The sequence below is a fragment of the Erythrolamprus reginae genome, chromosome 10, assembly GCF_031021105.1.
Source record: "Erythrolamprus reginae isolate rEryReg1 chromosome 10, rEryReg1.hap1, whole genome shotgun sequence".
NCBI classification, from domain to species: domain Eukaryota; kingdom Metazoa; phylum Chordata; class Lepidosauria; order Squamata; family Dipsadidae; genus Erythrolamprus; species Erythrolamprus reginae.
Window position 1 is genome coordinate 46814567 of NC_091959.1, and position 22550 is coordinate 46837116.

Consider the following 22550-nt stretch of genomic DNA (forward strand, 5'->3'; position numbering starts at 1 on the left):
TATTCAGTTCCTGTGGATCCTTCCTTCCTTCCTTCCTTCCTTCCTTCCTTCCTTCCTTCCTTCCTTCCTTCCTTCGAGTTTGAATCTATTACGTGCGGTTGAAGATAACATTAACAAAAAGGGACAGAAAGAAAGAGAGAGAGAGAGAAAGAAAGAGAGAGAGAGAGAAAGAGAGAGAGAGAGAGAAAGAAAGAGAGAGAAAAAGAAAGGAAGAAAGAAAGAGGGAAAGATAGAAAGAGAGAGAAAGAAAGAGAGAGAGAGAGAGAAAGAAAGAGAGAAAGAAAGAAAGAAAGAAAGAAAGAGGGAAAGATAGAAAGAGAGAGAAAGAAAGAGAGAGAGAGAAAGGAAGAAAGAAAAAGGAAGGAAGGAAGGAAGGAAGATGAATCAATCAATCAATCCAAGTGGAAACCGTAGAAGTCTGACGGCAGAAAAAGACCTCCTGGTCCATCTAGTCTGCCCTTATACTATTCCTCTATTTTATCTTACGATGGATCTAGGTTTATCCCAGGCGTGTTTCAATTTAGTTCCTGTGGATTCTTCCTTCCTTCCTTCCTTCCTTCCTTCCTTCCTTCCTTCCTTCCTTCGTTTGAATCTATTACGTGGTCATATATTTCTGCGGTTGAAGGTAACATTAACATTAACAAGAAGGACAACTTTGATGAAAATAAATTGGAGAAGCTGATGGCCCGATGGAATAAGGTGAAAGGTTATATGCTGAGTAGAATCTGTGACGAAAATGTGAAAAATAAACTCCAATCACTCTTTTAATAATAACAATGCAAAACAGAGCGAAGGAAATTTAAAAAAAACAAACAAACTAGTAAATATTTGAACCCCCCACAATTGGTGGTGGTGGTGGTGGGATTGTCAGTCGGGTGATGGGCACATGCACTGTGCAGCGTTTTACATTTGTTTTATGTAACTTTATGTCCAAAACCAATAAAAATATATTTTAAAAAAACATTAACAAGAAGGACAGAAAGAAAGAGAGAAAGGAAGAAAGAAAGAAAGAGAAAGAAAGAAAGAAGAATCAATCAATCAATCCAAGTGGAAACCGTAGAAAACGGGCCGGTCGTTTCCTTCCCTGCCTGGGCCAGGGGAGCTGGGCGATTGAGGGGGGTCTCCAGCCTCGTTTGGCCGCTCCGGGGATCGGCGGCGGCGGCGCTGCTGCTGCTTCCAACCGCGGAGAGGAGGGGGCGGGGGGGGGGAGTGGCAGCGTCGCCCGGCTGGGGAGTCGCCCGGGCGCTGTCCGTGGTGCTGATCGGCCGTCATTACCGGCGGCGGCGCTGCTGCTCTTCGCGGAGTTTCCCGAGCCAGCGGAGAGGAATCGGGGCGCCGCCCTGCAGACCCCCGAAATCCAGAGCCGCCTTTCCGCCTGGACCTGTCAGCCCGCGGAAGGCATGCCAGTAAGAGGAGGAAGAGGAGGAGGAGGAGGAAGGCAAAGGAAGGGGGAAGGAGAAGAGGAGAAGAGCGAGGAGGAGGAAGGTGGAGGAGGAAGGTGGAGGGGAGGAGGGAAGAGAGGAGGAGGAGAAATCTAAACGAGAAAGAGAACGGGAGAGGGAGGAGGAAGAGGAAGGCAAAGGAGGAAGAGGAGGGGAAAGGGGAGAAGGAGGAAGGAGGAGGAGGAGGAGAAAGGTGAAGGAGGGAGAAGAGGGAGGAGGAGAAATGTAAATGAGGAAGAGGAGGGGAGAGGGAGGAGGAGGAAGGTAAGGGAGGAAGAAGAGGGGAGGGGAAAGGAGAAGGAGGAAGAGGAGGGGAGAGGGAGGAGGAAGAGGAAGGCAAAGGAGGAAGAGGGGAGTGGGAGGAGGAGAAATGTAAATGAGAAAGAGGAGGGGAGAGGGAGGAGGAAGAGGAAGGCAAAGGAGGAAGAGGAGGGGAGGGGAAAGGGGAGAAGGAGGAAGGAGAGGGAGGAGGAGAAATGTAAATGAGAAAGAGGAGGGGAGAGGGAGGAGGAGGAAGAAGGTAAAGGAGGAAGAGGAGGGGAGGGGAAAGGGGAGGAGGAGGAAGGAGAGGGAGGAGGAGAAATGTAAATGAGAAAGAGGAGGGGAGAGGGAGGAGGAGGAAGAAGGTAAAGGAGGAAGAGGAGGGGAGGGGAAAGGGGAGGAGGAGGAAGAGGAGGGAAGGGGGAGGAGGGGGAGGAGAAAGGTGAAGGAGGAAGAGGAGGGGGGACGAGAAGGTGGAGGAGGAGACTGGGGACCTGTAACTCCAGATTGTGTCTGAGAGTGTGTGAAGAGTTGCCCTTTCCTCACTGGCTACTGAGGCAAGAATGGCATGGTGAGTAGGGGCGTTGTGGAGGAGGTCTCACTTGGGTGGCTCCTTTCACAAGACAGAACAAAAGAGAGCGGGATTTTCCCCCCCCCCATTCTCTCCCCCCCTTCTTTGCCCTTCCTCGTTCTGCTTTTTAAGTGGAGCAGGGACAAGGCATCCATCTGTTGGGCACAGAGTGGGTGGGGGTGGAGAGGTCAGCTCAGCTCAGCTTTGATAGGCGAGATTCAGCTCGCTCCTTCCTTCCTTCCTCTTTCCTTCCTTCCTCTTTTTTTTTTATTTTCAGTCCTTCCTTTCTATTTTTCCTTCCTTCCTTCCAACCTCTTTCTCTCTCTCCCACCCCTTTTCTCGGATTTTGCATTCCAGGCTTAAAGGCACCATTATCGTGGTCTCCTTTCCTCCCAATTAAAGTGGAGGGCAGGGTAATGATTTTTATAACTATTGCTATCTGCTTTGAGATGTTTTTCATTTAAAGGCAATGTAGAAGCAGCTCTGATCTCTTGGGTTCAGGATGGGGCTGTGTAAAGTTTGGCTTTCCTGGGTGGGTGGGTGAAGTTGTATTATCTTGGATAGACCCTCATCTCTCTCTCTCTCTCTTTTCTTCTCTCTCTTTCTCTCTGTCTTTCTCTCTCTCTCTCCCTTTTCCCTCTTTCTCTCTCTCTTTCTCTCTTTTCTTCTCTCTCTCTCTTTCTCTCTGTCTTTCTCTGTCTGTCTCTTTCTCCCTTTTCCCTCTTTCTCTTTCTCTCTCTTTCTTTCCTTCTCTTTCTCTCTTTCTGTCTTTCTCTCTCTCCCTCTCTCTTTCTCTTTCTTTCTGTCTCTCTCTCTTTCTCTCCCCCTTCCAACTCCCCTCTGCTGCCTCCCTGCTCGGCCTGGGTTGCGCCTCTGAGCAATGTTCCCTCTAATTTTTTTGGGGGGTGGGCGGAAAAGTATAGTGTCTGAGCGGCAGTCCCTTCGGGACTGGGCGGAACAGAAATAATAAATAAATAAAAAACAAACAAACAAACAAATAAATAAAAAACCCACCCTGTTTTGCCTCAGAGAATTTCAAAATAAAACACTGTACTGTGTGTCTATAACAGTGAGCTCATAACAGGGCAACTCTATCAATATCAAAATGCCACTTAAATAGTTGAGCTAGTTTCAAACTAGATTTTGATTTTCTTTCTCTCTTCCTTACTCCCATTCTTTTTCTTTCTCTTTTCCTTCCTCTCTTTTTTCTATCTGTTTCTCTCTCTTCCTCTCTTCCTCTCTCTCTCCTTCCCTCTCACGCTTTCCCTCTCGGCTTCTGGGCAGTTTTGGAAAGCTCTGAGTTGATGATGATTTTTAAGTGAGTGATTGCTCACTGCTCAGCTTAGAGGGAACTATGCCTCTGAGTAAGCACTTACTCCCTGCCTATCAGGGAAAGCCGGGACCGCACGAGAGTCCAGTCTCCTAGCAACGACCCCCCTCCCCTTGTATCCACCCCTCCCTCCATCCTGCCAGCTCTCCATGGGGGAGATGTGCCTTAACCTTATGGGCCATCTCTGCTTACGGCCCCATCACAATGACATCTCCGTCACCTGGCAAGGTCAGAAGGACATAAGGTGGGCTGCAGGGCTGGGCTGAGCTAGGGTCGTGGGGCTGGGGGCTCGGAGGGCTGAACGGTGGCTACAAAGCAGGTGGGGAGGAAGGAGGCCCCACCCGGGGCTGTAAAGAAGCTGTCCCTCATGAGGATTTGCCAAGTAGCTTGTGTCCTGGCACGCCCCGTCCCTTTAAAACCGAGATTTGCTTCGAAATCCTCCAAAGCTCAGGATTAGATTTTTCCTGCGGCGTGGGAAAATTCTCTTTTGAGATCAGGAAAGGAGAATTGGACCCAAATACTGGGGTCATTGTCGGAGTGTTTCTGGAAACAGTTCCTGAAAAAGGAAAAGAGCACTTGATTTTTTTTGCTGGACCGCTGTGAAAGGTATCGGTTGTGCATTCATGCGCTTGGGTGTGTGACATTAGGGCTGATGCGATGGGCAGGGTGGAAAAACAGCGACGCACACTCCCTTGGAGAAATGTTACGTGACGTTGAGGTAATGCAAGGGAAGGCACTGACCCTGTTTTTTAATTCAGAATAGGATAGAATTCTTTCTTGGCCAAGGGTGATTGGACACACAAGGAATTTGTCTTTGGTGCAGATGCTCTTAAAGAAAAGAGACATTGGTCAAGAATCAGGAGGCACAACACTCAATGATTGTCATAGGGGTCAAATAAAGCAATGAAGAAACAATCAATATTAATAAAAATCCTAGGATACAAGCAACCCAGTTCCAGTCATACAGTCCTAAATGGGAGGAAAAGGGTGGTCAGAAAAAACTAGTAGAAATAGACTTAGTCAAAGGTTTGACAGTGTGGAGGGAATTATTTGTTTAGCAGAGTGATGGCGTTCGGGGAAGAAACTGTTCTTGTGTCTAGTTGTCTTGGTGTGCAGGGCTCTGTAGCGATGCTTTGAGGGTAGGAGTTGAAACAGTTTGTGTCCAGGATGCAAGGGGTCATTTATTTATTTATTTCGGAATATTCATATTTTCGGGGGGGGGGGGGGGGATTGTGATTGGAGTTTGGAGTTGGGTAATTTGGAGAGCTGGGGAGGGCACTGTAGGTTTTAGGGCAGTCGGTCTTTCCCAAATAATGTGATCCTTGCTCTTATTAGAGGTGAGGGTTTTCCCCCCTCCCTAAACCAGTATTAACTCCAGCAGCTTCTAAAAGTTAAATAAAGCAGTGCTTGGGAAGGGAATTATATACCGTTTTCTGTAAATGTGATTTGCTGGCATGTTGTAGGCCGTTTGCTGATTGCCCCTTGAGGAATCTCAAGGGAAGGGTTGGTTTTCTTGTGCTGTTGTTTTCAAGCAATGAATGGATATAGAAATCTTGTAAACTGATTGTACTGTACATACCCATATACAAATGTAGCTTGGTATTACAGTATTTACAAAAACTATTGTTATCTTCTAAATTCCTTTCTTTCTTTCTTTCTTTCTTTCTTTCTCTCATTCTCTCTCTTTCTTTTTCTCTCTCTCCTTTCTTTCCTTCTTTCTCTCTCATTCTCTCTCTCTCTCTTTCTCTTTCTCTCTCTCATTCTCTCTCCTTTCTTTCTTTCTTTCTCTCTCATTCTCTCTTTCTTTCTCTCTCATCCTCTATCTCTCATTCTCTCTTTCTTTCTCTCTCTCTCATTCTCTCTCCTTTCTTTCTTTCTTTCTTTCTCTCATTCTCTCTCTTTCTTTCTCTCTCTCTCCTTTCTTTCTTTCTCTCTCATTCTCTCTCTCATTCTTTCTCTTTCTCTCTCTCTCTCATTTCTTTCTTTCTCTCTCTCTCATTCTCTCTCTTTATCTCTTTCATTCTCTCTCTCTCTCATTCTCTCTCTCATTCTCTCTCTCCTTTCTTTCTTTCTTTCTTTCTCATTCTCTCTTTCTTTCTTTCTCTCTCATACTCTCTCTCTCATTCTCTCTCTTTCTTTCTCTCTCTCTCATTCTCTCTCTTTCTTTCTTTCTTTCTCTCTCATTCTCTCTCTTTCTTTCTCTCTCTCTCATTCTCTCTCTCCTTTCTTTCTTTCTTTCTTTCTTTCTTTCTGTCTCTCTCTCTCATTATCTCTCCTTCTTTCTTTCTTTTCTACACAAGATTTATTTGAAACACTGTTTGGGGATTTGAAGCAGTTATCAATAACTTCTTTTCTTTTTTTTAAATCCCCGATTTATTTCATTGTGAAATACCGATGGCTTTGAAAGTGTCTGTCATATATCTAGGAGTGTTAAAATTTATCTGAATGATGTGCATCCGTTATCTTTTAATTTTGTCTGATGGAGAGTAACCTTGCAATGCATGTGTCGTATTTCCAATGCTTGGATATTTAGAAATCCTGGAATATACTACAGAAATTATTATTATTTTTTTAAAAAATCACTTTATTTCAAGATCATGGGAACACTTTACTGCCTTTCTATATTTGCTCAAGTTCATCGTGTTGTTTGTATTACTTCCTGTTTTGCCTTCAATCGTTCCCACCATCAGACTCTTCTCCAGTGAGTCCTTCCTTCTCATTAGGTGGCCAAAGTCTTTCATCTTCAGGATCTGGCCTTCTAAAGAGCAGTCAGGATTATGCTGGCTGGAGAATTCTGGGAGTTGAAGTCCACAAGTCTTAAACTTGCCAAGTTTGGGGATCCCTAGTCTAAAGAATGGAATGGAATGGAATAGAGCAGGGCAGAGGAGAAGAGAGGAGAAGAGAAGAGAATAGAGGAGAGGAGAGGAGAAGAGAGGAGAGGAGAAGAGAGGAGAAGAGAAGGGAAGGGAAGAGAATAGAATAGAGGAGAAGAGAAGAGAGGAGAAGAGAAGAGAGGAGAGGAGAAGAGAGGAGAAGAGAAGAGAGGCGAGGAGAAGAGAGGAGAAGAGAAGAGAGGAGAGGAGAGGAGAAGAGAGGAGAGGAGAAGAGAGGAGAAGAGAGGAGAAGAGAAGAGAAGAGAGGCGAGGAGAAGAGAGGAGAAGAGAAGAGAGGAGAGGAGAGGAGAAGAGCGGAGAGGAGAAGAGAGGAGAAGAGAGGAGAAGAGAAGAGAGGAGAGGAGAAGAGAGGAGAGGAGAGGAGAAGAGAGGAGAGGAGAAGAGAGGAGAGGAGAGGAGAAGAGCGGAGAGGAGAAGAGAGGAGAAGAGAAGAGAGGAGAGGAGAGGAGAGGAGAGGAGAGGAGAAGAGAGGAGAGGAGAGGAGAAGAGAGGAGAGGAGAAGAGAGGAGAGGAGAGGAGAAGAGCGGAGAGGAGAAGAGAGGAGAAGAGAAGAGAGGAGAGGAGAGGAGAAGAGAGGAGAGGAGAAGAGAGGAGAAGAGAGGAGAAGAGAAGAGAAGAGAGGCGAGGAGAAGAGAGGAGAAGAGAAGAGAGGAGAGGAGAGGAGAAGAGCGGAGAGGAGAAGAGAGGAGAAGAGAGGAGAAGAGAAGAGAGGAGAGGAGAAGAGAGGAGAGGAGAGGAGAAGAGCGGAGAGGAGAAGAGAGGAGAAGAGAGGAGAAGAGAAGAGAGGCGAGGAGAAGAGAGGAGAAGAGAGGAGAAGAGAAGAGAGGCGAGGAGAAGAGAGGAGAAGAGAGGAGAGGAGAAGAGAGGAGAGGAGAGGAGAAGAGAATAGAGGAGAGGAGAAGAGAGGAGAAGAGAGGGAGAGGAGAAGAGAGGAGAGGAGAAGAGAGGAGAAGAGAGGAGAAGAGAGGAGAAGAGAAGAGAGGCGAGGAGAAGAGAGGAGAAGAGAGGAGAAGAGAAGAGAGGAGAGGAGAAGAGAGGAGAGGAGAGGAGAAGAGCGGAGAGGAGAAGAGAGGAGAAGAGAGGAGAAGAGAAGAGAGGCGAGGAGAAGAGAGGAGAAGAGAGGAGAAGAGAAGAGAGGAGAGGAGAGGAGAAGAGAATAGAGGAGAGGAGAAGAGAGGAGAAGAGAGGAGAGGAGAAGAGAGGAGAGGAGAAGAGAGGAGAAGAGAGGAGAAGAGAGGAGAAGAGAGGAGAAGAGAAGAGAGGCGAGGAGAAGAGAGGAGAAGAGAGGAGAAGAGAAGAGAGGAGAGGAGAAGAGAGGAGAGAGAAGAGCGGAGAGGAGAAGAGAGGAGAAGAGAGGAGAAGAGAGGAGAAGAGAGGAGAAGAGAGGAGAAGAGAGGAGAGGAGAAGAGCGGAGAGGAGAAGAGAGGAGAAGAGAGGAGAAGAGAAGAGAGGAGAGGAGAGGAGAAGAGAATAGAGGAGAGGAGAAGAGAGGAGAAGAGAGGAGAGGAGAAGAGAGGAGAGGAGAAGAGAGGAGAAGAGAGGAGAAGAGAGGAGAAGAGAGGAGAAGAGAGGAGAGGAGAAGAGCGGAGAGGAGAAGAGAGGAGAAGAGAGGAGAAGAGAGGAGAAGAGAGGAGAGGAGAAGAGCGGAGAGGAGAAGAGAGGAGAAGAGAGGAGAAGAGAAGAGAGGAGAGGAGAGGAGAAGAGAATAGAGGAGAGGAGAAGAGAGGAGAAGAGAGGAGAGGAGAAGAGAGGAGAGGAGAAGAGAGGAGAAGAGAGGAGAAGAGAGGAGAAGAGAAGAGAGGCGAGGAGAAGAGAGGAGAAGAGAGGAGAAGAGAAGAGAGGAGAAGAGAGGAGAGGAGAGGAGAGGAGAAGAGCGGAGAGGAGAAGAGAGGAGAAGAGAGGAGAAGAGAGGAGAAGAGAGGAGAGAGAGGAGAAGAGAGGAGAGGAGAAGAGCGGAGAGGAGAAGAGAGGAGAAGAGAGGAGAAGAGAAGAGAGGAGAGGAGAAGAGAGGAGAGGAGAGGAGAGGAGAGGAGAAGAGAGGAGAGGAGAGGAGAAGAGCGGAGAGGAGAAGAGAGGAGAGAGAAGAGAGGAGAGGAGAGAGAGAGGAGAGGAGAAGAGAGGAGAGGAGAGGAGAAGAGAGGAGAGGAGAAGAGAGGAGAGAGAGGAGAAGAGCGGAGAGGAGAAGAGAGGAGAAGAGAAGAGAGGAGAGGAGAGGAGAAGAGAGGAGAGGAGAAGAGAGGAGAAGAGAAGAGAAGAGAGGCGAGGAGAAGAGAGGAGAAGAGAAGAGAGGAGAGGAGAGGAGAGAGGAGAAGAGCGGAGAGGAGAAGAGAGGAGAAGAGAGGAGAAGAGAAGAGAGGAGAGGAGAAGAGAGGAGAGGAGAGGAGAAGAGCGGAGAGGAGAAGAGAGGAGAAGAGAGGAGAAGAGAAGAGAGGCGAGGAGAAGAGAGGAGAAGAGAGGAGAAGAGAAGAGAGGCGAGGAGAAGAGAGGAGAGGAGAAGAGAGGAGAGGAGAGGAGAAGAGAATAGAGGAGAGGAGAAGAGAGGAGAAGAGAGGAGAAGAGAGGAGAGGAGAAGAGAGGAGAAGAGAGGAGAAGAGAGGAGAAGAGAAGAGAGGCGAGGAGAAGAGAGGAGAAGAGAGGAGAAGAGAAGAGAGGAGAGGAGAAGAGAGGAGAGGAGAGGAGAAGAGCGGAGAGGAGAAGAGAGGAGAAGAGAAGAGAGGCGAGGAGAAGAGAGGAGAAGAGAGGAGAAGAGAAGAGAGGCGAGGAGAAGAGAGGAGAAGAGAGGAGAGGAGAAGAGAGGAGAGGAGAGGAGAAGAGAATAGAGGAGAGGAGAAGAGAGGAGAAGAGAGGAGAGGAGAAGAGAGGAGAGGAGAAGAGAGGAGAAGAGAGGAGAAGAGAGGAGAAGAGAGGCGAGGAGAAGAGAGGAGAAGAGAGGAGAAGAGAAGAGAGGAGAGGAGAAGAGAGGAGAGGAGAGGAGAAGAGCGGAGAGGAGAAGAGAGGAGAAGAGAGGAGAGGAGAAGAGAGGAGAGGAGAGGAGAAGAGAATAGAGGAGAGGAGAAGAGAGGAGAAGAGAAGAGAGGAGAGGAGAAGAGAGGAGAAGAGAAGAGAAGAGAGGCGAGGAGAAGAGAGGAGAAGAGAAGAGAGGAGAGGAGAGGAGAAGAGAGGAGAGGAGAGGAGAAGAGCGGAGAGGAGAAGAGAGGAGAAGAGAGGAGAAGAGAAGAGAAGAGAGGCGAGGAGAAGAGAGGAGAAGAGAAGAGAGGAGAGGAGAAGAGAGGAGAGGAGAGGAGAAGAGCGGAGAGGAGAAGAGAGGAGAAGAGAGGAGAAGAGAAGAGAGGCGAGGAGAAGAGAGGAGAAGAGAGGAGAAGAGAAGAGAGGCGAGGAGAAGAGAGGAGAAGAGAGGAGAGGAGAGGAGAAGAGAATAGAGGAGAGGAGAAGAGAGGAGAGGAGAAGAGAAGAGAGGCGAGGAGAAGAGAGGAGAAGAGAGAGAGAGAGAGAAGAGAGGAGAGGAGAAGAGCGGAGAGGAGAAGAGAGGAGAGGAGAAGAGAGGAGAAGAGAGGAGAGGAGAAGAGAGGCGAGGAGAAGAGAGGAGAAGAGAGGAGAAGAGAAGAGAGGAGAGGAGAAGAGCGGAGAGGAGAAGAGAGGAGAGGAGAAGAGAGGAGAAGAGAGGAGAGGAGAAGAGAGGCGAGGAGAAGAGAGGAGAAGAGAGGAGAAGAGAAGAGAGGAGAGGAGAAGAGAGGAGAGGAGAAGAGAGGAGAAGAGAGGAGAAGAGAAGAGAGGCGAGGAGAAGAGAGGAGAAGAGAGGAGAAGAGAAGAGAGGCGAGGAGAAGAGAGGAGAAGAGAGGAGAGGAGAAGAGAGGAGAGGAGAGGAGAAGAGAATAGAGGAGAGGAGAAGAGAGGAGAGGAGAAGAGAAGAGAGGCGAGGAGAAGAGAGGAGAAGAGAGGAGAGGAGAAGAGAGGAGAGGAGAAGAGCGGAGAGGAGAAGAGAGGAGAGGAGAAGAGAGGAGAAGAGAGGAGAGGAGAAGAGAGGAGAGGAGAAGAGAGGAGAGGAGAAGAGAGGAGAGGAGAAGAGAGGAGAAGAGAGGAGAGGAGAGTTGGAAGGGACCTTGGAGGTCTTCTAGTCCAACCCTCTGCTTGAGCAGGAAGCACTACACTACTTGAGACAAATAGTTATCCAACATCTTCTTAAAAACTTCCAGTGTTGGAGAATTCACAACTTCTGGAGGCAAGCTGTTCCACTGGTTAATTGTTCTCATAGTCAAGAAATTCCTCCTTAGTTCTAAGTTGCTTCTCTCCTTGTTTAGTTTCCACCCATTGCTTCTTGTTCTACCCTCAGGTGTTTTGGAGAATAGCTTGACTCCCTCTTCTTTGTGGCAGCCCCCGAGATATTTGGAAGGCTGCTATCCTGTCTCCCCTGGTCCTTCTTGTCATTAAACCTGCAGCCGTTGCAGGGCACAGGGGAGGGAAGGGTTAAAGCTTTGGTGCATCAGCTAGGCAGATGTCCTGCAAACAACCTCCAGAAGGATTTAAAGAGACAGGGGCTCTTTTTTCAGATCACCTTGGCAGGTAGGGCTGTCCTCCATATTCTGCTGAGCTTTTCCTACCGAAAGAGCCGCATTAAAGAGACCCACCATGGTAAGCGGTCTACGTGCGAGGGTTTTCCCCTCTTTTCTCGAGTTGGCAAGTCCTCACCAGCACGGAGGGAGTTAAGCGTGGGACCTCGCTCTACGGAAGTGGGGATTGCCGGGAGATCCATGGGGCTCAGCCGCTGGAGAGCTCAGCCTATGGCCAGAATCCTTAACGGAGAAGGAAGAACGTGCCCGGAACGGCAGCGAAACCAGCTGCTAAGCAAGGATGTTTTCTCCTGCACATTCCTGGTGTTGGGCTTGGTTTGATTTTCCGAAAGGCTCCCAGCCATGCCCAAGGCTGTAGCATCCACCACAGCCACCACCACCACCCCCGGCAGCTGGCATGAAGAGCCGGAATTGTTGGGAGGCAGGATCTGTCAACTCCTTCTGCAACTCCGGCTGCCTGAATAAAATTAAGAAGGGTTAGTTGGCTCTCGGTGGGTCCCTTGTAGGAAACGCCTGCTTTCGTTTATCGGGGAGGGGTCCCTTCCTCGTTTGGCTGGGCCTCGGTTCTCTCGTGGCATGATGAGTTCAGCCCAATGGAGGTGGATGTTGCAAAGGCCCAGGGTTGGTTTGGTTTAAGCACAGAGAGAGAGAGAGAGAGAGAGAGAGGGAAAGAGAGAGAAAGAGAGAGAGAGAGAAAGAGAGAGAGAGAGAAAGAGAGAGAGAGAAAGAGAAAGAGAGAGAGAAAGAGAGTGGGAGAAAGAGAGAGAGAGAGAGAGAAAGAGAGAGAGAAAGAGAGAGAGAAAGAGAGAGAAAGAAAGAGAGAGCTATTGTATTGGCAGTTCTGTGTTAGCCAAAACCTCGGAAGAGAAGGATTTAGGGGTCGTGATTTCTGACAGTCTCCAAATGGGTGAACAGTGCAGTCAGGCGGTAGGGAAAGTGAGTCGAAGGCTTGGCTGCATAGCTAGAGGTATCACAAGCAGGAAGAGGGAGATTGTGATCCCGCTGTATAGAGCACTGGTGAGGCCCCATTTGGAATAATACTGTGTCCAGTTCTGGAGACCTCACCTACAAAAAGAGATGGGTCAAATTGAACGGGTCCAAAGACGGGCTACAAAAATGGTGGAAGATCTTAAGCATAAAACCTATCAGGAAAGACTTCATGAACTCAATCTGTATAGTCTGGAGGACAGAAGGAAAAGGGGGGACATGATCGAAACATTTAAAAATGTGAAAGGGTTCAATAAGGTTCAGGAGGGAAGTGTTTTTAATAGGAAAGTGAACCCAAGAACAAGGGTCAGTTGGGGGCAAGATCAGAAGCAACGTGAGGAAATATTATTCTACTGAAAGAGTGGTAGATGCTTGGAACAAACTTCCAGCAGACATGCTTGGTCAATCCACAGTAACTGAATCTAAACATGCCTGGGATAAACATAGATCCATCCTAATATAAAATACAGGAAATAGTATAAGAGCAGAGTAGATGGACCAGGAGGTCTTTTTCTGCTGTCAATCTTCTATGTTTCTATGAATGAGGAAGGAAGGGAGGAAGGAAAGAAGGAAAGAAAGAAAGAGAAGGAACGAAGGAAGGAAGAATCCACAGTGACTGAATTCCTGGGGTGCATCTCCGGGGACCACAAAGAGTTAACTCTGAAGCCAAAGTCACCCCAAGGGGAGTTTAGTGTCCATTTGACCAAATGAAAAGCCCTAGAAGTACCTGGTTTTAATTTATTTTTTCCTAGGGAGGGGAAGGAACGTGGGTCGAGAGCCCAAGGGTTCCTTAATAACAAGGATGTGGGGTTTTTTGTGATGTGCAAAGACGACAAGCCCTCTTCGCCAAGGATCCGCTTCGTGCCATCCCTCTTGGCAGACTTCAAAAAGGCCCAGCTGACAATCACCCAGATAGTAAATTTATTTATTTATTTATTATTTAGATTGGTATGCCGCCCCTCTCCGCGAACTCGCGAAATATTTATTGTCTCTTGTAAATTCAGCATGGCCTGGATTTTTGAAACAAGCGAGAGAGGCTCTTTAAGTAGGTCGAGTCACAAAGCGAAAAAAATCCTTAAAATGTCAGAAAGTTGTTTTATTGTCTGGATTGTGGCAAAAATGTAGCCTTGGGAGGAGGCTCTTGAAATATTTCCTGGTTTCCCACGACGAGGCTTCCTTACTGACAGATGTCATGAATTCTTGAAGAGGCTGTCTTCACTGGTGTCAGATGTGCAAAGGGGCAGCATGGATGTTGTAGTTCAAATTGTAGGATACAGTGATACCTTGTCTTACAAACTTAATTGGTTCTGGGATGAGGTTCTTAAGGTGAAAAGTTTGTAAGACGAAACAACGTTTCCCATAGGAATCAATGGAAAAGCGATTCATGCGTGCAAGCCCAAAACTCACCCCTTTTGCCAGCCGAAGCGCCCGTTTTTGCGCTGCTGGGATTCCCCTGAGGCTCCCCTCCATGGGAAACCCCACCTCTGGACTTCTGTGTTTTTGCGATGCTGCAGGGGAATCCCAGCAGGGGAATCCCAGCATTGCAAAAACAAGTGCTTTGCTGGCAACAGAGGTCCGGAGGTGGGGTCTTTATTTATTGGATTTGTATGCCGCCCCTCTCCGCAGACTCCGCAGACTGAGGCTCCATGGAGGGGAGCCTCAGGGCAATCCCAGCAGCGCAAAAACGGGCTCTTCGCTGGCAACGGATGTCCGGAGGCGGGGCATCCCAGCGGCGGCGGTGGGTTTGTAAGGTGAAAATAGTTTGTAAGAAGAGGCAAAAAAATCTTAAACCCCGGGTTTGTATCTCAAAAAGTTTGTATGACGAGGCCTTTGTAAGACGAGGTATCACTGTACCTTGTTTTGGAAGGTTAATGTGGACGGTGGTTTTCTTTTAATAGGTTAAACACCAAAGGCACATGCATATTTTTATTTTATTAATTTATATGTCTCGAACATCGTGACAACGGGGCATTTTAGAACAAACTGGAGAAAACCCAACGAGAGTCATGCTAGCTCGGGAATTCTGGGAGTTGAAGTCCACATGTCTTAGAAGAGCCAACTTTGCCTCCCCCTGCCCCACGCCCATTGGGATTTGGGTCCGTGACCATTCTCCGTGGCCAACATGCCATTGCCAACTCTCCAAATAGTGGAATAGGATCATTAGGACGCAACAGGAGGGGACCGGATGAAATGTGAAGGGCCAAAAAATAAAAATTGATTTTCAGCAATTAAATAGAATGGTTAAATTGTCCTGCAGTGAGTTTGTCCCAAGGCAAATTGGCCATAGCAAGTTGTCCCACTGCAGGTTGGCAGTGGCAACTTGGCTGTAGTGGAGTTGACCATGGAAAGATGGCCAGGGCAAATTGGCCATAGCGAGTTGGTCATGATGAGTTGGCTGTGGCGAGTTAGCTGTACTGAGTTGACCATGGAGAGTTGGCCATGATGAGTTTGCTGTAGTGAATTGGCCATGACAAATTGGCTATGGTGAATTGGCCATGGTGAGTTGTCTGTGGCAAATTGGCTGTAGTGAGTTGACCATGGAGAGTTGGCCATGGTGAGTTTGCCGTAGTGAGTTGGCCATGACAAATTGGCTATGATGAATTGGCCACGATGAGTTGGGTATGGCGAGTTGGCCATGGTGAGTTGGCTGTGGCCAATTGGCTGTAGTGAGTTGACCATGGAGAGTTGGCCATGATGAGTTTGCCGTAGTGAGTTGGCCATGGCAAATTGTCTATGGTGAGTTGGCCATGGTGAGTTGTCTGTGGCAAGTTGGCTGTAGTGAGTTGACCATGGAGAGTTGGCCATGGTGAGTTGGCCGTAGTGAGTTGGCCATGACAAATTGGCTATGATGAATTGGCCATTGTGAGTTGGCCATGGTGAGTTGGCTGTGGCCAATTGGCTGTAGTGAGTTGACCATGGAGAGTTGGCCATGATGAGTTTGCTGTAGTGAATTGGCCATGACAAATTGTCTATGGTGAATTTGTCATGATGAGTTGGCCATGGTGAGTTGGCTGTGGCCAATTGGCTGTAGTGAGTTGACCATGGAGAGTTGGCCATGATGAGTTTGCCGTAGTGAGTTGGCCATGGCAAATTGTCTATGGTGAGTTGGCCATGGTGAGTTGTCTGTGGCAAGTTGTCTGTAGTGAGTTGACCATGGAGAGTTGGCCATGATGAGTTTGCCATAGTGAGTTGGCCACGGCAAATTGGCTATGGTGAATTGGCCATGATGAGTTGGCCATGGTGAGTTGGCCATGATGTCTATAGCAAGTTGGCTGTAGTGAGCTGACCATGGAGAGTTGGCCATGAGGAGTTTGCTGTGGCAAATTGATTGTAGTGAGTTGGCCATGGCAAATTGGTAAGGGTAAACTAGCCATGACAAGTCGGTTGTGGCGAGTTGGCTGTGGCAAATTGACCATCGCAAGTTGGCAGTCTCAAGCCTGAATTTGATTGGGATGTGAGATTGTTTGCTTCCTGAGGCGTTCTGACCTGAACTCAGATTGACAGAGTTTGGAACTGGAGAGAATATGATGGATCCTCCAGTCAAAACATCATTTCTAGCCAATGAATCGACCACATTTCAACATCTGGTTGGCTGGATCAGAAGGAGGAGAGTTGTCACTGAGCAATATCTCCGGGACCGCCTTCTGCCGCACGAATCCCAGCGACCAGTTAGGTCCCACAGAGTTGGCCTTCTCCGGGTCCCGTCAACTAAACAATGCCGTTTGGCGGGACCCAGGGGAAGAACCTTCTCTGTGGTGGCCCCGACCTTTTGGAACCAACTCCCCCCAGATATCAGAGTTGCCCCCACCCTCCTTGCCTTTCATAAGCTCCTTAAAACCCACCTCTGTCATCAAGCATGGGGGAATTGAGACTTTCCCTCCCCCTAGGCTTATAAAATTTATGCATGGTATGTTAGTATGTATGATTGGTTTTTAAATTGGGGTTTTAAATTAACTTAAACTTAAATATTGGATTTGTTTACATTGTATTATTATTGCTGTGAGCCGCCCCGAGTCTGCGGAGAGGGGGGTGCATACAAATCTGATTAATAAATAAATAAATAAATAAATAAATAAATAAATAAATAAATAAATAAATAAATAAATAAATAAATAAATAAATAAATAAACTGGCATCTTGGTTGGACAATGTGACCGTTGTTTGGAGAACTTGAGAAACTGAAACGTAATATGAAATCTACCAGGAAGAAGGGTATATAACCTGGCTTTGTTCCTTGCCCTTCCTGTGGGTCGGCGAAACCTTGCAAAGACCCAAGAATGGAAAATGTATTTAAATAACGATTAAAAATTTATCTTCGGTGACATCCTTAGAAAAGCCAAGGGGGAACCGGAGACGTGTGACTTTCCTCTTGCTCGGACATCCGATCTATCAAGACAGGGCAAGCAGGTCAGAGCGGTCTTGGGCCAGAGGAAGTCCACTTGCCGACTTGAATTTCTGATTGTTCCTCTTGGCCCCCCTCCCCTCCACAATTGCAGAGTGTGGCTCGGAGCTTCAGCTGACATCGGGCCCTTTTGTGGAGGAGAAATGGGTATTTGGAGAAGCTTGAGACCATAAGGACAATTCCATCTGTCCATCCATTACCCTGGGGGGGGGGGAATTACTAACCTCCTCAGAGAGGGTCCGCAACTTGGGCGTCCTCCTCGATCCACAGCTCACATTAGAGAACCATCTTTCAGCTGTGGCGAGGGGGGCGTTTGCCCAGGTTCGCCTGGTGCACCAGTTGCGGCCCTATCTGGACCGGGAGTCACTGCTCACAGTCACTCATGCCCTCATCACCTCGAGGCTCGACTACTGTAATGCTCTCTACATGGGGCTACCTTTGAAAAGTGTTCGGAAACTTCAGATCGTGCAGAATGCAGCTGCGAGAGCAATCATGGGCTTTCCCAAATATGCCCATGTTACACCAACACTCCGCAGTCTGCATTGGTTGCCGATCAGTTTCCGGTCACAATTCAAAGTGTTGGTTATGACCTATAAAGCCCTTCATGGCACCGGACCAGATTATCTCCAGGACCACCTTCTGCTGCACGAATCCCAGCGACCAGTTAGGTCCCACAGAGTGGGCCTTCTCCGGGTCCCGTCAACTAAACAATGCCGTTTGGCAGGACCCAGGGGAAGAGCCTTCTCTGTGGCGGCCCCAGCCCTCTGGAACCAACTCCCCACGGAGATTAGAATATCCCCCACCCTTCTTGCCTTTCGTAAGCTCCTTAAAACCCACCTCTGCCGTCAGGCATGGGGGAACTGAGATATTCTTTCCCCCTAGGCTTCTACAATTTATGTATGGTATGTTTGTATGTATGATTGGTTTTAAAATAAGGGTTTTTATCTGTTGTAGTATTGGATTGTCGCATGTTGTTTTTACCACTGTTGTTAGCCGCCCCGAGTCTATGGAGAGGGGCGGCATACAAATGCAATTAATAATAATAATAATAATAATAATAATAATAATAATAATAATAATAATAATAATCTTCTGGTCACCGCACCTCAAGAAGGATATAATGGAAGTCAGAAAGGTGCAAAAAAGGGGCAACAAGAATGATCAAGGAAATGGAGCCCCCTCCCTTATGAAACCAGGTTGCAATGCCTCGGTCTCTTCAGCCTTGAAAGACGGGCGTTGAAGGGGTGACTTGATCGAAGGGTATAAAACCATGCACGGGATAGAAAAGGTGGATAGGGAAAAATTATTTTCTCTATCACACAATACTAGGACGAGGGGGCCCTCCCTAAAGCTCATAGGTAGGAAAGTGAGGACCAATCAAGGGAAATATTTCTTCACCCAGAGGGTCCTTGGTTGATGAAATTCACTTCCAGAAGAGGTCGTGACAGCTGTCAGCCTGGAGAGCTTCAAGGGAGGATGAGACAGATTCATGGATGCCAAGTGTATCAGTGGTTATTGAAAAGGATGTCCAAGTGCTGCCTCTATGTTGGTTACGATGAATGTGCTACAATCCGATTGGCTAAGAATTGTATAAACTGTGATGCACCTTTGCATGGCTGTGGTTTGTGGTTTGTACTGGTTAGTTCCGTCTGATTTGTTGTAGGCTGTGGTTAGTGGTAGTGTGCTGTATAGTAAGATAGCAGTGGTGTGCTGTAAATATAATATAGATACAGTGATCCCTCGAGTTTCGCGATCTCGATCTTCGCGAAACGCTATATCGCAATTTTTCCCACCCGATGACGTCACTCTCTTCCTTCCTTTCTCATCTTTCTTTCTCTCTCTCTTTCTCTATCTTGCTTCTTCCTCTCTCATCTCTTTCTTTCCTTCTCTCTCTTTCTCTATCTCTCCCCCTCTTGCTGGCGGGCGGCGGCCGGCCGGCCGGGCGGGGGCATCAGCGAGGAGCCGGGGTTTCCCCTTTGCGTGGGCAGCAGGGAAACCCCGATCTTCGTCTGCTCGCTGCTGCCGCGGCCGCCCAGCAGCTGATCTGCTCGGCGGCAGCAGCGAGGAGCCGAAGATCGGGGTTTCCCCGCCGCCCACGCAAAGGGGAAAGCCCGATTCGGCTCCTCGCTGCTGCCGCCGAGCAGATTAGCTGCTGGGCGGCGGAAGGAACCTTCCCTGGGTCTTCCCAGGTGCGGAAGTAAAAACACCATCTGTGCATGCGCGGCCATGGAAAAAGGGCGCGCATGCGCAGATGGTGTTTTTACTTCCGCACCACTATATTGCGAAAAATCGAGTATCGCGAGGGGTCTTGGAACGTAACCCTCGCGATACTCGAGGGATCACTGTAATATAGTTTTGCTACGAAGAAGAAGTAAAATTCTTCTCAAACGTTTCTGCTGTATTGTCTTCCTTCTTCAGGGTCAATGGTGGAAGGTCTTAAGCCTAAAACTTATCAGAAAGACGTCATGAATTCAATCTGTATAGTCTGGAGGACAGAAGGGAAAGGGGGGACACGATGGAAACATTTAAATGTGTTAAAGAGTTAAATAAGGTTCAGGAGGGAAGTGTGTTTAATAGGAAAGTGAACCCAAGAACAAGGGGACACAATCTGAGGTCAGTTGGAGAAGTCAGTCACGTGAGAAAATATTATTTGACTGAAAGAGTAGTAGATGCTTGGAACAAACTTCCAGCAATCATGGTTGGTCAATCCACAGTCACTGAATGTAAACATGCCTGGGATAAACATAGATCCATCCTAAGATAAAATACAGGAAATAGTATAAGGGCAGACTAGAGGAACCAGGAGGTCTTTTTCTGCCGTCAATCTTCTAGGTTTCCATGTTTCTATGTCTTCGGTTGGTGATAGCTTGGCTGCTTCTGGCCGGCAAACTACAGAATGCATGCCTGACAGCCTCAAAGACCCTCTTCGTAAAAAAAATATCTGATTTTCTGTTGGTTCGTCTGCCGTTCTGGAGATGTCCGGACTCCGCAGCTGAGTTGGTTTGGTCTGAGCCCAAGGAGAGGGCGGCTCTCGGGCGATTGCAAATCCCTTTCATTGAGAGATATAAATACCTCTGGGTGGACAACAAAGGAAGTGGAGCAACATTGGGTTGCTTTGTTTCTCTAACAATTGGCTTGGGCTGTCTTCTTTTTTCCTGCAGCTCAGCTGGTTTCTTTCAGCCTTTCTCTCTGGATATTGTGGTGGCTTAACAGAGGGGCCGAATTCCCTCTCTTTTCTTTCCTTTTGTCGGTTTCGCAGGCCAACGGGCCAACCAGAAGTTTGGAAAAACAGCTGATTTTCACGCTCCCTATGAGCCATTTTCACTCTTCCGGGCTTCCGGAAAGCCTCCTGAACCCAGGGATGATGAAAAACAGGCCGACGGGCCAACCAAAAGTTTGGAAAAACAGCTGATTTTCATTCTCCCTTTGAGCCACTTTCACTCTTCCAGGATTTCGGAAAGCCTCCTGAACCCAGGGATGGGTGAACAGTGCAGTCAGGCGGTAGGGAAAGCAAGTAGGATGCTTGGCTGCATAGCTAGAGGTATAACAAGCAGGAAGAGGGAGATTGTGATCCCCTTATATAGAGCGCTGGTGAGACCACATTTGGAATACTGTGTTCAGTTCTGGAGACCTCACCTACAAAAAGATATTGACAAAATTGAACGAGTCCAAAGACGGGCTACAAGAATGGTGGAAGGTCTTAAGCATAAAACGTATCAGGAAAGACTTCATGAACTCAATCTGTATAGTCTGGAGGACAGAAGGAAAAGGGGGGACACGATCGAAACATTTAAATATATTAAAGGGTTAAATAAGGTCCAGGAGGGAAGTGTTTTTAATAGGAAAGTGAACACAAGAACAAGGGTACACAATCTGAGGTTAGTTGGGGGAAAGATCAAAAGCAACATGATAAAATATTACTTTACTGAAAGAGTAGTAGATGCTTGGAACAAACTTCCAGCAGACGTGGTTGGTCATCCCACAGGAACTGAATTTAAACATGCCTGGGATAAACATAGATCCATCCTGAGATAAAATATAGGAAATAGTATAAGGGCAGACTAGATGGACTATGAGGTCTTTTTCTGCCGTCAGACTTCTATGTTTCTATGAAAAACAGGCCGACGGGCCAACCAGAAGTTTGGAAAAACAGCTGGTTTTCACCCTCCCTTTGAGCCACTTTCACTCTTCCAGGCTTCCGGAAAGCCTCCTGAACCCAGGGATGATGAAAAACAAGCCAAGATTTAGCAAGTTATTTTACAAAACACAGTAGGGGTTGTTTCCTTCCCCTTCCCGCCCACACACAGAGAAAACAAACAACGAAAGGTTTAAAATCCGCTCCATCCGTTTTATGCCGAAAATGCGAGATGTATGTTTATCATTCAAAATTCAGAACTGGTCTCATTTGGGAATGAGCTGAAAAAAAAACCCCAAAAAAACCTTCTGGGCTGCTGCATGAATTTGCATTCAGCAGGAAGGTAATAGCATACATGACCAGAAGGAAAAGAGGGGTATTTAAAAATAAATAAAAATGAGCCAGCAGTGCAATAAGTACAGCAGTCCCCAACCGTTGGTGGTGACCCTGGCCTTTCTCCTAAGCCAACCAGCTGAAGGGACATGACTTAGAGGGAACATATGGCTGATGGCAAGAGAATAAATAACAAGGGGCTAAAAATAGCGACTAACGCAGACATCCGAAGACAGCAGCGATGTTGACGTCCGGTTTTGCGGTGTGCAACAAATGAAAAAGTAAAAACATAGTTTGTCTGTCTGTCTATCTAAATATCTATCTATCTATCTATCTATCTATCTATCTATCTATCTATCTATCTATCTATCTAACTATCTATCTATCTATCTATCTATCATCTATCTATCTATCTCTATATCATCTAGCTACCTACCTACCTACCTACCGCTATCTCTATATATCTATATACTGTATATCTCTCTATATCTATTATCATCTAGCTAGCTAGCTACCTATCTATCTACCTGCCTACCTACCTACCTATCTTATCTATCTATCTATCTATCTATCTATCTATCTATCTATCTATCTATCTATCTATATCATCTAGCTAGCTAGCTAGCTACCTACCTACCTATCTCTCTATATATCTATATATCTATATATCTATATATCTATATATATCTATATCTATCTATCTATCTATCTATTATCATCTAGCTAGCTAGCTACCTACCTACCTATCTACCTGCCCACCTACCTACCTATTTACCTGCCTACCTACCTACCTACCTATCTTATCTATCTATCTATCTATCTATCTATCTATCTATCTATCTATCTATCCACCCACCCATCCATCAATCAGACCATATTTCTTACACCTAGCACAGGAGAGAGATAAGTTTGATGCTTAAGACCTCCCACCGTTTTTGTAGCCCGTCTTTGGACCCGTTCAATTTGATCCATCCCTTTTTGTAGGTGAGGTCTCCAAAACTGGACACAGTATTATTCCAAACGGGGTCTCCCCAGCGCTCTATACAGCGGGTGTCTGAAAGCCTTCGCCTTGCAAATTGTTGTTCTCCGCTTCCTCTCTCAAAAACGGTTTTTGTGTTGACCTGGGATGCCAGTCCATCCCGAGCGGAGTTGTGTTGGGTCCAGCATGGGGATGGAGAGACCTCAATGGAGACCTTGGGTGCGGTTATCGGGTGTCTCTGGAGGGCGCCAGGTTGGGGGATTCAGGTGCAATTCGAGGTGGCAGTTTGCCTTTGCATTGCCCAATGTTTGTTGTTTTTAAAAAAATAATTTTTATTGAGTTTTATACATTAAAAAAAGAAACACAAACACAACATTTAAACAAACGTCAGCACATATACAAATCCAGCTATTTTTCAAGTAAGTCAACATCCAATTTGTTTCTTCTTATCCATATGCTCTGGATTAAATATCTATACCTACATTCTAATATCATACATGTTTTAATTTTTTATTTTATTTTATTTTAATAATGAACAAACAAAACAAGACATACAGACAAACTTTCAGATATAAAAAAACCACACAAAATGAATGAGCTTAATACTTTACAATTCTGTTTCTATTGATTCATTCTTTTTCTTAAACA

At 46.9% G+C, this 22550-nt stretch overlaps 1 protein-coding gene across 1 annotated transcript in view; it reads left to right on the forward strand.

Moving 5' to 3' along the window:
• The window catches only part of OSBP2 (oxysterol binding protein 2), a 60073-nt gene that overhangs the window by 9839 nt on the left and 27684 nt on the right, over positions 1 to 22550 (forward strand). The gene's annotated exons all lie outside the window — the stretch shown is intronic.